The 15,836-nt window shown below is 32.5% G+C and overlaps 1 long non-coding RNA gene across 2 annotated transcripts; it reads left to right on the forward strand.

Annotated features, from left to right (window-relative positions):
* Positions 1 to 1,085: 1,085 nt before the first annotated feature.
* On the forward strand, positions 1,086 to 8,654 carry LOC107990933 (uncharacterized). Of its 2 annotated transcripts, none has more exons than XR_007815446.1 (3): positions 1,086 to 1,183; positions 2,303 to 2,382; positions 5,585 to 8,654. It is a non-coding gene; the product is annotated as an uncharacterized LOC107990933 (long non-coding RNA). The 2 variants fall into 2 exon arrangements; XR_001762779.2 differs by lacking the exon at positions 1,086 to 1,183 and adding an exon at positions 1,202 to 1,295.
* Positions 8,655 to 15,836: the final 7,182 nt, after the last annotated feature.

The raw sequence follows: 15,836 nt of genomic DNA on the forward strand, positions 1-15,836 counted from the left end.
TTAATGTTGTTAGTGGCAATACTTGTTATTTTTTTTTTTTTTTTATAATTAAAATGCAACATTGAAAAGGTATTACTCAGGACTTATTGTTCATCTTATTTTGTTCTGATCAATTGAGATGCATAATATATACTAGAAATTTGATAAAGTATTGGACTCGTCTATGTTTTTAATGAGGTTGGAAGAACCTTGAGGTATTTTTTGTTAAACATATTTTAGATTGATAAGTTTGAAGTTGTCAAAGTGTCACAAAAATAATGTTAATATGTTAAATTTTTGTGTTGAGGTTTAAGATTGTTTGTTAGTTTTTGGTTTTCAAGCTTCACTTGGATCATTTTAATCTTTTTCTAAGTGTTGAATTCAGTTTGCAACTCTTGAAACATGTTTATGCTAGGTCTTTCTAAGTGTTGAACCGTTTATATAATGTTTAGGTTTGTTTATCTATCTTACACATTGTCTTGAACTCTTTAAATTTGGAGTTTTAAGAGGATAGTGGAAAGGTAGAGGTAACTTTCAATATGGTGGGGAGTTTAGTTTAAAATTGGAGTTATAAAAAAATTACATCGCAAGAAATCTTCATGTTTTCTCCCACCCCCATTACCTTTCGTTTCATTCAAAGTTGAAGGTAACAAATGTGAGGCCACCAGTAATATTTAATCTGCTTTGTGTTTTTTAAATTCAACAATTGTCGCTTTAAACTTCTTGAGTTTCTGGATTACAATTGGATTAGTTTTTAAGTTGTGTTGTAAGTATATAATTCTGGATGAGATAGGCCTAAACGTCGTCTACGTAAGTTTGTCTTATAATCCTTATTGTCTGTAGGTTCTTTAAGGTGACAATCTTCGACTATGATCGAGAATGCTGAAACATAGGCCCTTGACTCTTTTGGAGAAAGGTAATATTTGTCAAACACACAAATTGAAATTTTGCTTTTCGTGAGTTTAATTAGATTACGTGTTGTAGTGTTGACTATCCTACAGTTATAGTAGTCACTGAAAAGTTATGTCATATTATGTTTTGACATGTGTATGTTTTAGGAATCATATTGAAATATGTTTAAGAAATTGATACGTTTCCTTATGAGAATTGGCTGATATTGTGAGTACGTATTTACCTCATCCTCGTGGACGGGTCTCAAGTGGAAGGGTACTAGGACGTTCAAGGGTTCTTGTTATTGCTTTAGGTATTTGTTATCCCCAATTTTAAATGCTCTATCTTGAATGAGTTGACTACTTATTTTTCAGGAGGATTTTTGGGTGGGAGAGAGTTCCCTCATCTTTATCATCTTCTAGATGGTAGGTTGCATTTGATGGTTTATACTCTGCCTTATTTTGTTCGGTTTTCCTTTATTTCTCATATGTTTGTTGTCTCTTTGTTGATCGAGAGGGTAGTAAGGTGGTCATTCTTGTCTCCATTATTTATGACCAATTTATTATTTTGGGGAGAAGGGATTTTAGATCTTGGGATTTGAAGCCCTCTAAGGGCTTTTCCAACAATTCTTTCCCGGAAGCTCTTGTGTTTTCCTTTATTTGGAACGTTAAAATTTCCAGAAAAGTAAAATTCATTGCATGGAAAGTTGTGGTTAAGAGAGTGAATATCTAAGAGCTCGTTAAGAAGAGGAAGACTTTTGGAGGTGTATTAGCTCATAATAGAGGGTGATGTTCGGTGTTCGATGCAGCGCTCTTGAATCCTCTCTTTCACTATCGGGGAGGGGAGGGGTTTCTTCTTATTCTTTTTTTCTTCCTTTTTGAATGTAGGGCGTTTGGCTTGTCGATAGAATTTTTCTGGGGTGGAGAGTTTGGGGGAGGACTCTCAAGAAAAAGTAGTTTATTTGTATTTTGAAAATAGTAATCTCGGGACACGTGTAAAAAGTAAATCATTAAATGTAGAAATTACCTTTTTACTTTTCTTTCTTCCTTTCTCTCACCTTTTCATCTTTCCTTGTAAGCTATCATTTCTTTTCACTTTGCATGTTCACCGAGAAAAAAGAGAAAATAGGGTTTCAATGGAAGGTGAATAGAAAAGAATGGTAGAGAAGTGAAGATTATAGTGGTTCAACAAATTGCTTACATCCACTCTTGAAAGAAGACGAAGACCTTTTATTTAAATATTCTTTAAGTAGATGATACAATACAAAAATAAACAGATTAGTTTCTTCTTTTGTGTTCTCCATGTATTTATTCTTTGTTTCTTCCTTTAAGCTACAAGATTTAAATATGTTATTTTGTTGAAACAAAATAACTTCCTTTTCTAACGAAAAATAGTTGTAGCCAATTTCATTTGGTTTATTTACCAAGTGCAGGGGTTGAAGCTTTTTGCAGAAGATAGGATCACAACGAATCTCCCTGTTGAACTATGTTTTGCTTGAAGATTGTCAACAAGGTATTTACCCATCCTTATTTAAATCCACCACATTGAGTAAACTTAGACATAGTTCAAATTTAGATTTCGATAAGGTTTTTGTTGGTGTAGGTAGTACCTTGTTGGTGTAGGTCTTATAAGTTAAAGATGACTCATTGTTATTTCTATCACTCAAGATTTTAATTCCTAGGATCTTCTTAGTTGCCCCTGGGTCTTTCATGTGAAATTCAACACTTAGAGTTGAACTTTAATTTCCTTTAACTTGAATGGATCTCTCCCTACTAGTAGCATTTCGTTAGCATAGAGTAAAAGATAGATGTAATCACGTCCAGTGAACTTCTTGTAGTAGACACATGGGTCATATAGACTTCTAGTAATGGCTATCTTGCTGATGTAGTCATCAAAACATTTGTACCAATACCTTGGAGATTGTTTTAGGCCATATAAAGACCTATTTAGCTTACACACCAGCTCCTTTTTTCCTTTTACTTCAAAACTCTTAGGCTGCTCCTGAAGATTTACTCCTCTACTTCCATGCAGGAAGGTAGTAGCAACATCTAGCTACTCCAGCTTAAGATTTTCAAATGCTACAATAGCCACTAAGATTCTTATAGAAGTGTGCTTCACAATAGGGGAAAAAAAATCTCATTATAGTCTACACCCTCCTTTTGCTTGAAGCTTTTAGCTACTAGTCTTGCCTTAAATTTTACTTTTTCATTCAAATCACCAATCATCTTCTTCTTGAAGAACCATTTATAAGGAATGATACTTTTTCTATATGGCTTTTCTACTATTCCCAAGTATCATTTTGGTAAAGTGAATCAAGTTCATCATTCATGGCTTCCTTCCACTGCTTGCTGTCTTTTACAGCATCTTTATAACTATCAGGCTCATATTCAGTAGTGTCTATAGAGGAGTTATCTATGCTGTCAGCTCTTGCAAATCTAGAAGGAGGCGTAATGGTTCTTCTCTCTCTCTATCTCTTGTTAAAGTGTAATTTGTCAAAATCTTCTGCATTTTCTTCTTCTTCTTCGTGAGGATGGAAGCTAGGTAGAGCTTCTGTTGGAAGTTAATTACTGCTGCTAGGTTTTGAGTCTTTAAAATTTGAATGAATCTTTGCTTGATGACTGGTATATGGTTCACTCAAATTCTATTCAGTAGAAGGTGTTACTTTAATAGACTCCATGTAGATTTCATTCTCTACGAAAACATCTCTACTTATTAGAATTTTTTCGTTAGGAAAATCCTAAAGCTTGTAACCTTTGACACCATTAGGGTAGCCAATAAACATACACTTAAGGGTTCTAGGTTTAATCTTGCTTTGTTTGATGTGGACATATGCAGTGCATCTAAAAGGTTTTAGATTAGAGAGCATAGGGTAGCTCCAGTCCATCTTTTTTCAGGAGTCTTCATGTCTATAGAAACACATGGGCTTCTATTCACTGTATAGGTGGCAATAGCTAAAGCTTCAGCCTAAATTTTTTAAAGATTTTTGCTTATGAAATTATGCATCTCACTCTCTCCATCAATGTTCTATTCTTCCTCTCAGTAACTTCATTCTGTTGAGGAGTGTAAGTAACTGCTCTGTGCCTTGATATACAAAACTCATCACTTAGAAAGTAAAAGTCATTACTAATGAATTCTAGACCATTATCAATTATTAGGTATTTGATCTTCTTTTTAGTTTTAGTTTCTACTTTAACTTTATCCAATTTTTAAAAATTCAAAAGTTTTATCTTTAGATTTTAGAGGTAAGTCTATACTTTTTTTTTTTTTTTGAAAAATCATCTATTTGAGATAAAAAGTACCTTGATCCTCCCCAAGAAAGAGTTCTAGCTATCCCTCAAAGACCACCATGTACATAGTCAAGGGTGGCTTTTGAATGATGTTCTCCTTTAGAGAATTTTAGCTTCTTAGACTTGCCAAAGATGGAGTGTTCACAGAAGCCAAGTTTTTTTTACTCCTCTATCTTGAATAAACCCTTGTTTTTGTAGTTCAATGAGTTCTCTTTCACTGACATGTGAAAGTCTTTGATGCCATAGTTCTAGTTCATTTACTTTCTCAGTTTCTGAAATTAGAATACTTAGGTTTGTTCATATTTTTCACTATAGATAATACTTCCACTTTCTTGAAGTAAGAATTATTTTGCCTTGTCTTACCACGTTCATGAACCATCTTTTAATATAAATGAAACAACTTAGGTCATCAAGCATACCTAAAGAGATAAGATTTCTCTTTAGTTTTGGAACATGTCTTACCCCTTTAAGAAGAACCTCCCTATTGTCTGATAGTTTCAACAACATTGAGCCTACACCAATAATCTCACATTCTTGGTTATTTCCCATGTAAATTGAGTCTTCCTCTTGTAATTTATAGTCAAAAAACTAGTTTTCTTAGAGGTCATATGATAGGTACATCCTAAGTCAAAAACCCAGTCTTCCTCCTCAGTTTCAATTTTCATGGCTATTTTTATTGGTGGCTGTTAACACTTCAGTGTATTCAAAGGCTTCATCACCAACAGGGCCATGGTCTCTTCTATGTTCTTTTCCTCTTCTTTGATCTTCTCTTTGATAATTTTTATTTTGATAGAAGTCTTCTCTACTGTAATGTTTATATCTTTTGTTTCATTTCTTCTGAAGTTCTTTCCCCTTTCAGGACACTTTCTTTTAAAATGTCCTTTGTGTCATAAGAAACATTTCAACACTGATTTATCTCTACTTGATCTTTGATTTTTGCTGCTGTTTTTTATAAAAGATTTTTCCCCTTTGAGAATAAAGATTTTGCTCGATTTGAGGTCTTGTTTTCTATTTTCAATTCAAGTTCCTTACTTTTAGAGCTGTAATGATAGAATTCACAATGATTGTCTCTCTACCATACTTCAGAGTTGTCTTCACTTCTTTGTAAGTGTCATGAATCAAATTAGTAAGAATGACAACTTCACTTTTTGCACCCAACTTCTCATTGATTAAGAGCATGGGTAAGTTTCTTAAACTTATCTAAATTTTTATCAAGATTCTTGTTTCGGTTATTTCTAAATGCAAATAATTTCACCCTTATGAACATCTTGTTTGGTAGATCTTTCTTTTCATGTAGTGCCTTCAATTTCTCCCAAGTAGCAAAAGCAGTGGTTTTTTCAATTACTTGTCTTAGTACATCATAAGTAATATTCATAACGAGTGTACCCTAACCTCTTCCATTGTTTCTCTTTCTGATTTGGCCAAAGTTTCATGGAGTTTTTTGGGGTATTCTAAAGCTTCTAAGGCCTTTTGTGAACCCAAGATTGTAGTGTTTTTTTGTCCATAAGGTAAAGTCTCCATTCCTATCAAATTTCTCAATTTCGTACTTCGTAGTAGTCATTTTTTTTTCTTTCCTTTTGATGGCTTTGATACCAGTTCTCAAGAAAAAGTAGTTTCTTTGTATTTTGAAAATAGTAATCTTGGGATATGTGTAAAAAGGTAAATCAATAAATGCAGAAATGACCTTTTTATTTTTTTTCTTCCTTTCTCTTACCTTTTCATATTTTCCTGCGAGCTATCATTGTTGGAATTTATGTTTTAAAACTTGTAGTTTGTAGTTTAAATTACATTATATTCAATAAAGTAGTTATTGATGACATATTAGTGAAAATAGTATACTATAATCTTGAATCCAATAAACTAAGGTTCTGAGACTATCTAGTGTAGACTTGAGCTTTATGTAGAGACATAAATGTGGATTAAATTATCCTTAGATTTGTAGAGGTGAGGGCAGCTCAACGGCGTTGGCACAATAAGCCTCCAATTTTAGTGGTAAGACTGGGTGGATGGCTAGGGACATCGAATGCAAGACGGAATTCAGTCCTACCTGTTTTAGGGTTAGTAGATAGGTTGTTCCTTTAAAGAATCTAAGTCTTGAACAAGGGGCTCTGCGCCCTCATTGTCCCGAGTGGGATTCAATTTATAGGTTGAACTTAAAATCAATTGTTCAATAGTGGATCAATAGGACTTAAGGGACAAGGTATGTAATCTGAGCGGTGAAACGATATTTTGACTCTACCGAGATTACGAACAACTTGTGACGGATTAACTTACTGATTATGGTTATATCAGTTGGACAGAAATATATCTATAGTGACAGGAATGCAACTGCAGAACTTTAGTGGAATGACTCGTTAGTTAATGAATGTTGATTAGCTTTGTCTAAAAGGATTTTGCTAGTTAACCTCAGATCGTTAGAGACCATGATCTATAGATCTATTAGGTTCCTCTTCTAGCTCATATGAAATTAACTTAGAATAATATGTTGGAACAATTCGAATTGTTCGAATTAAGTAAAGAGAGAGAAATCGACGAATATATGTGATATAACTATTGGTTATAAGTTTGAGATAGAGCTTTATATTTAAATGTGATTTAAATGTGAAAAATATGAATACCAATTCATATTTAGAAGCTCAGAATTGATGGAAATGGTTAAAGTTGTAAAAAGTCAAAATGTTGACTTTTGACTTTGAAAAGTCGAACTTTGACCGGCTTTATCTTCAAATGTGATTTGAATTTCAGAAAAATGAATGTGAATTCATGCAAAATGTTGACTTTTGACTTTGAAGAATTGTCAAATGACCATTTTACCCTATGATTAAAGTTAGTGGAAAAATCCAATATTTTATTGGATAATCCCACTAACTCTTAGTGGAAGCTCATGGTGAGGACACCAAGCCCACCAAGAAAATTGGAATGGTGTCGAATTCCACTAATTGTAAGTGGAAAGTGAGGTGTTGCATTTGGAAGAACTAATTACATACAATAGTTGCATGCAATTAGGTCATTTTTCTAATTTTTGAAGACTTTTGAAATTTTGGTTATTTTTATTTTTTTACAAAATATACCAATGTAATTTCTCTCCTAAAATCTCAAACCCTAAATAATTTACCTCCAATTTTCAATCTCTCTCTCTCTTTATTTTCTTCACTGATCGGGTCCCACAACCTAGTTCTTAGTCTAGAGAATAGCGGGTCAACACTAAAATTGATCCCGATGGTCCCGGTTCGAGTTTGTGTGGAGATTATTGAGGAATCGAGAAATCTTCAAAGATAAGTTTTCTTTAATCCTAATTTAGTTTAATTAGGGTAATTATAAGCATGTTAAATTCTAAAGAGTTCAGATGCAATTAGAGTATTTTTCGATATTTTTTCTATTGCATTTATATGCTTTCCATTAGTCATTTCTTTTCACTTTACTTTTCTATTTCACTTTGCATGCTCTCCGAGAGAGAAGAGGAAATAAGGTTTCAATGGAAGATGAAGAGAAAAGAAGTGTAGATAGGTGAAGATTATAGTGGTTCAACAAATTGCTTACATCCACTCTTGTAAGAAGATAGAGAGATTTTATTTAGTAAGAAGATGATTCAAGACAAGAATGAACAGATTAGTTTCTTCTTTCTTGTTCTCCATGTATTTATTCTATGTTTCTTCTTTTAAGCTACAAGATTTAGATATGTTATTTAGTTATTTTATTGAAACATAATAACTTCCTTTTCTAACAAAAAAAAAATATATATAGTTGTAACTAATTTCATTTGTTTTCTTTACCAAGTGAAGAGGTTCAAGCATTTTGCAAAAGATAGAATCACAAAAAAAACTTTTGGCATTTGATTAGATTTAATTATTTCTTTATGGGTATATGTTAATAGAGTGTTTTGTAATTATAAACTTAGTATTATCTTTTTGGATCAGGACCTCCTTTAAGTGGTTGGGGTGATGATTTTATGTGAGTATTCTTTTATATGCCTTACTAGATCGTTTTGTATTGTTACAAAATGAAGCAGTTTATAGACTTCTAAGATAGTTTATGGTTTAATTTTTTTATAAGCTTGGTTTATGATCCTTTTGTTATTAACGTTTATTGTCTCATCACACTAAAGTTTTTTGCTTTATTGTACTTTTAAGATATTTTGGTGGCCTTTGTTTCTTTTACTTACTTTGATGTAAGACTTTTTAGATTTTGGGTGCAAGTATGGATAGGAACCTCATTACCTAGATCATCTTTCAACGTGCATTGGTAAGGATTTCAACTCATAGGATGTGTAAAGTTATATGTTATCAGATTAAGAGCAACTATGTTATCATTTGCATGTTGCTCGAATGTCGTTATGTGCATGTTAAGTTGGATCCTAACACTATTTTACCTTGGCTATCTTTCAAAAGTTCATTTGTGTGCTTATTAAGAAAGATGAAATCTGCTTGGCATATACTTAATGAATGTTAACTAATGTAAATTTTCGACAAATTTATAGGTATTCAAAGAATCCGTGGACCATGAGATCATGTATTCTATTGTATTACAGTTTATGCATTGGATTCTTGTAAAACCTTAAACAAAAGACAATTTAATTTGAATTTTTTATTATCAATATAAAGATATTTCTAAACATATATGGGTGATGGTAAATGTATCTCGTTGAATCTTGATTTTAGTTTTTTTTACAACAAAAAAATGTCAAAACAAGTAATTATATGACAAGAAAACATGTGTTGTGATCTAAAAATAACGACGCTAAAAAAGTGTCGATATAAGTATTTACTACACATGAACAGTGTTGTAAGAATACATTGTAGACGAAAAGGTAACACATGACATGAAATAAATGTCATCAATAACAAAAAAGTGACCTAAACAAACAAATTAGCAGATGAATAATGTCATTTTTATTGTGTTGAATTATAGAAAACAATGACACATTTAGAGCGTTAATATAGTGTATTATTGACAATATATTAGTGTTGTATATGAAAATTTAATGACACTTTTTCAAAGTTTCATTAAATGACCTATCTTGACAAGGGCTTCAAAGAAGCGAAATATGTGTCGTGGAAACTCTTTATGAAACATTTTTGTGGTTAGTTCCCAATTTTCTAGTAGTGAAATATGAAAAAAAAATTAAATCTTGAAATTTGAAAACTGAAACCTTGACTTAAAGTTTGGGAACTTTAAAGTTAAGAACTTAAAAATTAAAACTTTCGAGTTTTAAATATGCATACAAATATAAAATGTGAAAAAGAGAAAAACTAAAAACTAAAATGTAAACAAATTGGGAAGTGAAACTAAGAAAAAAATTTGAATAAAAATTAAAGATATGGAGGTGAAAACTAAAAAAAGAAAGAAAGAAACTATACATAAAGAAAGAAACTATACATACCTATGGGAGACCGTTGGTCGGTGTGGACTTGTGATGTAATACTTGAATATTCTATTCTATTTGGTAGTCACCTTGTTTTTCTGAACATCAATTATGCAGAGAAGGGTTGACATGTTACACATTCCATCCTTTACCACAATTTGAGGGGACTTCTCTAATTCTAGACGTTCCTTGATTCAAAGCTATTCCATTAAGTGTAGGAAGGGCTTCGCTCCTTGAGCATGCTTAACCCAAGTAATATGCTCGTAAATAATTTTGCCTTCATCCATCGGGATCTCCTCCATAATACAATAGAGAAGCACGATTCTATCCAAAGAGATGGTATTGTCGTGGCATGTTGGTATGACTTTCTTCTTGATGAACACCAACCACACACTGGCCATTGTGTTCAAGTTGTGTGGGAAGAGCTGGTACTTCCCGATTGGCGTTATGCCCTACTTGATTCCAGGTCAGGTAATCCTTTCCAATGAGTCATACTTGTCACGATCAGATGGTTCCTTAAAGATTACATGTCCAATTGTGTTCTCTTTTAACTCGTACAATGTGTTGATTGTGTTTGGTCCAAGCTTACTTTCTTCTCTTTTATTTTGGCACAGTGCTTCTTAATACTGATGCACCCCTATAAAACAAGTTCATTACGCCTGACATGATCGCAGTCACCCCTTCGAAGAAAGTTCTCCAACCAAGTGCTTAGATAGGTGACACGAGAAACTCATGCAACGAACCCTTGAAAGGGTAGAGGCCCTTCTTTACCATGAACTGTTTTCTTATGTCTTCTACGGTAGGGGTTTCTTTTCTCTCACTGTCTTGGCTCTCTTCTTTATGCTGAACCTTTTTCTCCTTTTTCTTTTCTTGTGTTGTGGCATCTTAGTCTTTCAAAACTTTTCTTTTTATTGTCACCTTTGTTTTCTTTAAAGGTTCTACCACCTCTTCTTCCTCTTCCATTTCTCTTTTAAATACCTTACAATATTCTTCAGTTGTCTTTTTCTTCACCTTGCTCTTCTCTGCGGAGAGGGCTACTTTTTCCACCTTGTTGAGGAGCTCTTCCCACTCCCTCAACTTTTATTTTTTCTCTTCTACCAAGGCCTTAAGTCCTTATGCCTTGACCTTTATTTTTAACAGCCCAAATTTGACTTTCTCGCTCTTTTCTTGGGCTTTCATGGCAACCTTCTCAAACTCTATTGCAATTGGTGAGGAGGAGGTTTCTTTGTCTTTCTTGCGTTGTCTTTCTAAGTCCTCCTTTTCTAACCTTGCTTCCCCTTTTTGCTTTTTTTCTTCTTTCTCTTTTCTCTTCTTTATTCTTCCTTTTTCTTCTCTTCTTTTCCCTTTTCTTCCCGTTGCATTATTTTCCTTCTCGCCTTTTCCTTTTTTTTCTTTTCTTTCTCTTAGTTCTTTCTCTGCCATTACTTTCTCTTCTTTTTCTTTTGTTTTCTTTTATTTTCTCACTGTCTCTTCGAAGACCAATGCGAGCGAAGTGTCAATTTTATCATCAAATAGTTGTAACTTAATTCTATTGATTATCAACGGCGTTAATGCTCGTTGCTTTTCTTCCTCACTCTCACGCGTCAAATCACGACTAGAACATGGGATTATGCTTGCCTTGTTATGACACAGGATCGCCATAACGAATCTCTTCGGCTTCTTCACCGGATTTGCTTGGTTTAAGTGTGAGTGACTGATATTTCTTAAGAGCCCCGGCTAGAGCTTGCTTTCCAGACATTATGATGAAGAAAAAGGGAGAAACGAAATGAAATGTAAAAGGCGAGGAAAGGAAGAGTTAAGTGATTTGTTGGAAGGGATGACAGGAAAAGACATGGAGAGCTTCGAAGTTTCAAATAACTCGTGCGATGAAAAAATTGAAATTAGGGTTAAAGACGAGCTTAACCGTGGTTAAGGTTGAGTTATCACGATGGTTATCGTCATGCGTTTTAATGACAACATGGCATTTTGACAGAGACGTTTGGGTTCTTGATGCGACTGTGTAATCATTGCTTTTAATTTAAAATTTGAATTTGATGTTTGATGTTCCCAAAACCCTAAACATTTTACAAATCTAATTTCCTTAAACCCCATCTTGCTAAGTAATCTTATCGCATTGAACTATACTTTTATCATCTAATTTTGATGCGATAAAACTCGCACTTCCTAACTTATCAGAAGTTCTATCTAAATAACAAAAGAAATAATTACAAAAGGACTGTAAACAAAAATCATATACACAAAATTTTTGGATACGTTTTGTAATGAAAATAAGGAGAGTTATACGTTACGAAAGCATCCATGTGCTCAGGTTCTTGGACAAAGGTAACTGTGATCTCATCACATAATTCTCTACATAGCCATCCTAAACATGTTGTCTCTTCTTGAATGTCTTTGATCATTTGTTGCATGAATCTTTGGTACACAATTGTTTACCACAATAAGACTCTACTCAAAATCGCTCATTGTAATGTTCAAATGATCCTTTTTAGTCCTTTCATCGCGTAGTCAGCTAAGGCAAGGTATCTTACTGAACATATCATGTAGACCTTTAAATTCTTCGTCTTAAGATAAATCCTCCTCAAAAGGGGATTACACAATTTTGGCTCCGTGTGTTTGAGGTGCTTAGCTTCATTTGCTTTTAATTGCATCAACTAAGGTTCCTCTTGGCATTACTAAAAGACGCATTCAATCTCTGTGGTGAGTCTATACATCCTTAGATTGCTCTGGTACCACATACCTCTGCACGTGATCTTCGACTAAACGCGTGATTCACCAAAATTGAGTGTTTTATCCAGAATCAAAGTAAAACTTAATCTATAATTTTGAAAAATCAATTCCTCGGCAACGATGCCAAAAACTTGCTTATTAGGATTTATATTTAATTTAGGGATTCATTGTTCGTTCTATTTAAAGTCTCAATGTATGAGTTTGCACGGTTAGGATATAGGAGTTAAATTCATATCCCAAACCTCTCTAAGAGGCGAGTTATGGTCGTTGCATGCGAGATGCTCACTATGTCTCTAATTCTCGTGAGATTTATCTAGTGTGCATTATGCTTACAAATGATGGAGGTTTAATCGCCGAGGTGAAGTTTGTCTCCAAAATCTTTCTTGTGCGCATTAGCTATATCCTTGTTACTTACTCTCTCAAGTAGTTGGCATGAGACGCTAGCCAAGCAGTGATTATAGCTCAACTAATGCGATAAACTTTATAAGTTAAACTTCTTATCAAGAACTTATCACAAGCCTAAACTACTTATAATACTATGATAGATGAACAGTAAATGAATGATGGATTGAAAAGGTATAAACATGTAATATATTAAAGAATGTAAACCTTAGGCCACTGTACAATATGAAACTCTATACATTACAATGAAATATAAAAATGGAAAGTAAAGAGAATGAATAATATTACAAGTTAAGGGAAGGAAAACGGTGGAATCTCTCTAATCTCTCTTGAAGCTCTCACTTACAAGACAAATTGGAGAAGAATTTTTGCAGAGGGTAGAACTAGTAATTTCCATTGGCTCCAATGGAGTTGTTTAGTGTTTGGCCCATTTAGGCCGGATTTTTTTCACTTGGTAGAGATGAAGTCATTTTATAGGCTACTTTGGACGGAAAACTTCTATTCTTCTGATCATGTTAGCCCGATTGCAACCTTTGTCAAGTCACATCAACTCCAACTACAATTCTTGTCTTCTAGTGAATCTTCCTCGTGAAAAGATAAGAACCCAAATAGAGCAGAAATTAATAGAATCGTAAACTCAATTTAATTGGGAACTTAAAAATACCAAATACATTGGTAAAATTATACATAAACTAATTTCGATTATAAGGCTAAGCATGCTTCAAAAAAAAAAACAAAAAAAATACAAAGAAAATACAGAATACTCACATTCGTTGACGACTATGTATCTGCCAATCACTAGTATTGGGGCACCAACACTTGGAGACCTTTCTATTCTCTGAGCCAGAGATCATGGTTTGTAGGAACCAAAATTGGAAGAGAATTTTTCTTCTGAAAAGAATTACTGGAGTTTTCCTTTAGAACGCTCTATCTTCTGACGTACCAGTATCTCCCATTTTAGAAGAGGGAAGTTGAGAGGAAATGGAAAAGTGGGAAAACCACCCACGTTTCCTATTAATTTAATAAATAATTAAATTAATATTAATATTAAATAATTTATTTATTAAATTAAATTAAATAATTAATTAAATCATATTTAATTAATATTTCATTTAAATCATATTTAGTTAATATTTCATTTAAATCATATTTAAATGAATATCTCTCACATAACCTATAGTTTTATTTTAATTAAATCAAATTAAAACTAAACTATTAATTAATTCTCCAATTAATTAATTGCTCAATTAAATATGTTATATTTAATTTAATCCAAATTTAAATCATATTCAAATATAAATTTCTCTCATTACCTAAAGTTTTAATGTATATCATATACCCATTAAATTTTAATCTATAGTTTTCATATCAATCTAATTCACATTAAATTAATATTTGAACTCGTTTAAATATTTTATTATTTCATAAATTAATTTTAAACCATATCCAAAATTAAATTTATATAATAAAGTTTAATTAAAATATAAACTTTATATTATAATGTATCACCATACATTATATTAATTCCCAATGTAAATTTGAATATTTCAAATTACAACCAATACAATTAAATCCCATTACCTTTTACACGCTAGTAGGGGACCTAGTGGATCTACAGATCAGAAACTACAACGATATGAAATTAATTGGTTAAACTCATTCGGTTCTTGATCGTTTTCATTGATTCCAAGCCATAGACGACCAAAAGAGTCTTCTCTACTATTTTTTGGCTTTAGAACGCGTTTTTGGGTTTAAATTGATGATCAATTTTTATGTGATTTTGAGAGAAAAATAAAAAATGAACTTTTCATATTTTTCTTCAAAATTTTGTTGTTCACCTCATGCAATTACTCAATTAAGAAAGTATATATACAAAATTTTATGCAAAAGCAATTCACGTAGAATTGACACACTATTTGCAATAAATCGGTGGAAGAGGTAAAAAATCACCTTCGAAGAAAACACATTTAATTTGAATTTGAATTTGAATTTAAAATTTTAAAATATTTGATTTTCAAAATTGATTTTCTAAAAAAAATTCAAAATTCTAATTATTTTATTATTTAAAATTAATCAATCTAAATAATTAATATTTAGTAATAATATTATTAAATCAAATCTCTATCAATCCAATTGAATTAATTCGAATATCTATTTGAATTTTTCGATATTTAAATCTTATTTAACTATCATTTGTTTCTCAAAAACTCATTAATAATATAAAATATTTTTAATGAAAATAATTCGAACTATTTCAAACTTTCGATCATCTTGTTCGATATTTTAATACCATAATGAGCTAGTAGAGAGACCTAGTAGACCTATAGATCATGGGATCCAACGAATCGAGATTAAATGGCTAAACTCTTTTAGACCAAGCTAATTAACATTCGTTAACTAACGGATCTTCCACCAAAGTCCTGTACTTGCACTCCCATCAATAGAGATATATTTATGTCCACCTGATATAACCATGATTAGTAAGTTAACCCTTCACAGGTTGTTCGTAATCTCAATTGGATCAATTTACCATTTTGCCCTAGATATTACTTCATGTTTCTTAAGTACAACTGATCCTCTAATGAAAAACTGGTTTAAGGTCCAACCTATAAACTGAATCTCTCTCGAGCCAATGAGAGGGTGGGGCCCCTTGTTCTTGACCTGGATTAAGTGCATAAGGGAACAACCTATCTACTAACTTTAAAAAGATCATGAGTGAATTCTATCTTACACCCTATGTCCTCACCTATCCACCCGACCTTACCTTTGAAATGGTAGGTATATTGGGCTAGCGCTGATGAGCTACCCTCACTTATACATATTTAAGGATAATCTCATGTGAACAAGAGTTCATAGTTAGCTTAGGATTAAGGTTAAGTTACCTAAGTCGGCAAATTAAAAGAAATAGTCAATTTTAAAATGTCTACAATGTTATAACGTAAAAGTGACTATTTAATGGTTTGGTCTTATGAAAACTCTTTACATAGGATGCCCCTACTTTCATATCTGTACATAAATGGTTTATCATCATATCGTTTGTAATAACTGTAAACAGGTTGCATCCATATGTTACGAGAATAAGATGCCCAACCTTATTCATATACTATAGACCGTTTAGACTATGAACTTGAACTTGATCCACATTTATGTCTATACATAAAGTTCAAGTCTACCAGATAGCCTCGAAA

Source organism: Cucumis melo, chromosome 11 (assembly GCF_025177605.1).
Source record: "Cucumis melo cultivar AY chromosome 11, USDA_Cmelo_AY_1.0, whole genome shotgun sequence".
Taxonomy (NCBI): domain Eukaryota; kingdom Viridiplantae; phylum Streptophyta; class Magnoliopsida; order Cucurbitales; family Cucurbitaceae; genus Cucumis; species Cucumis melo.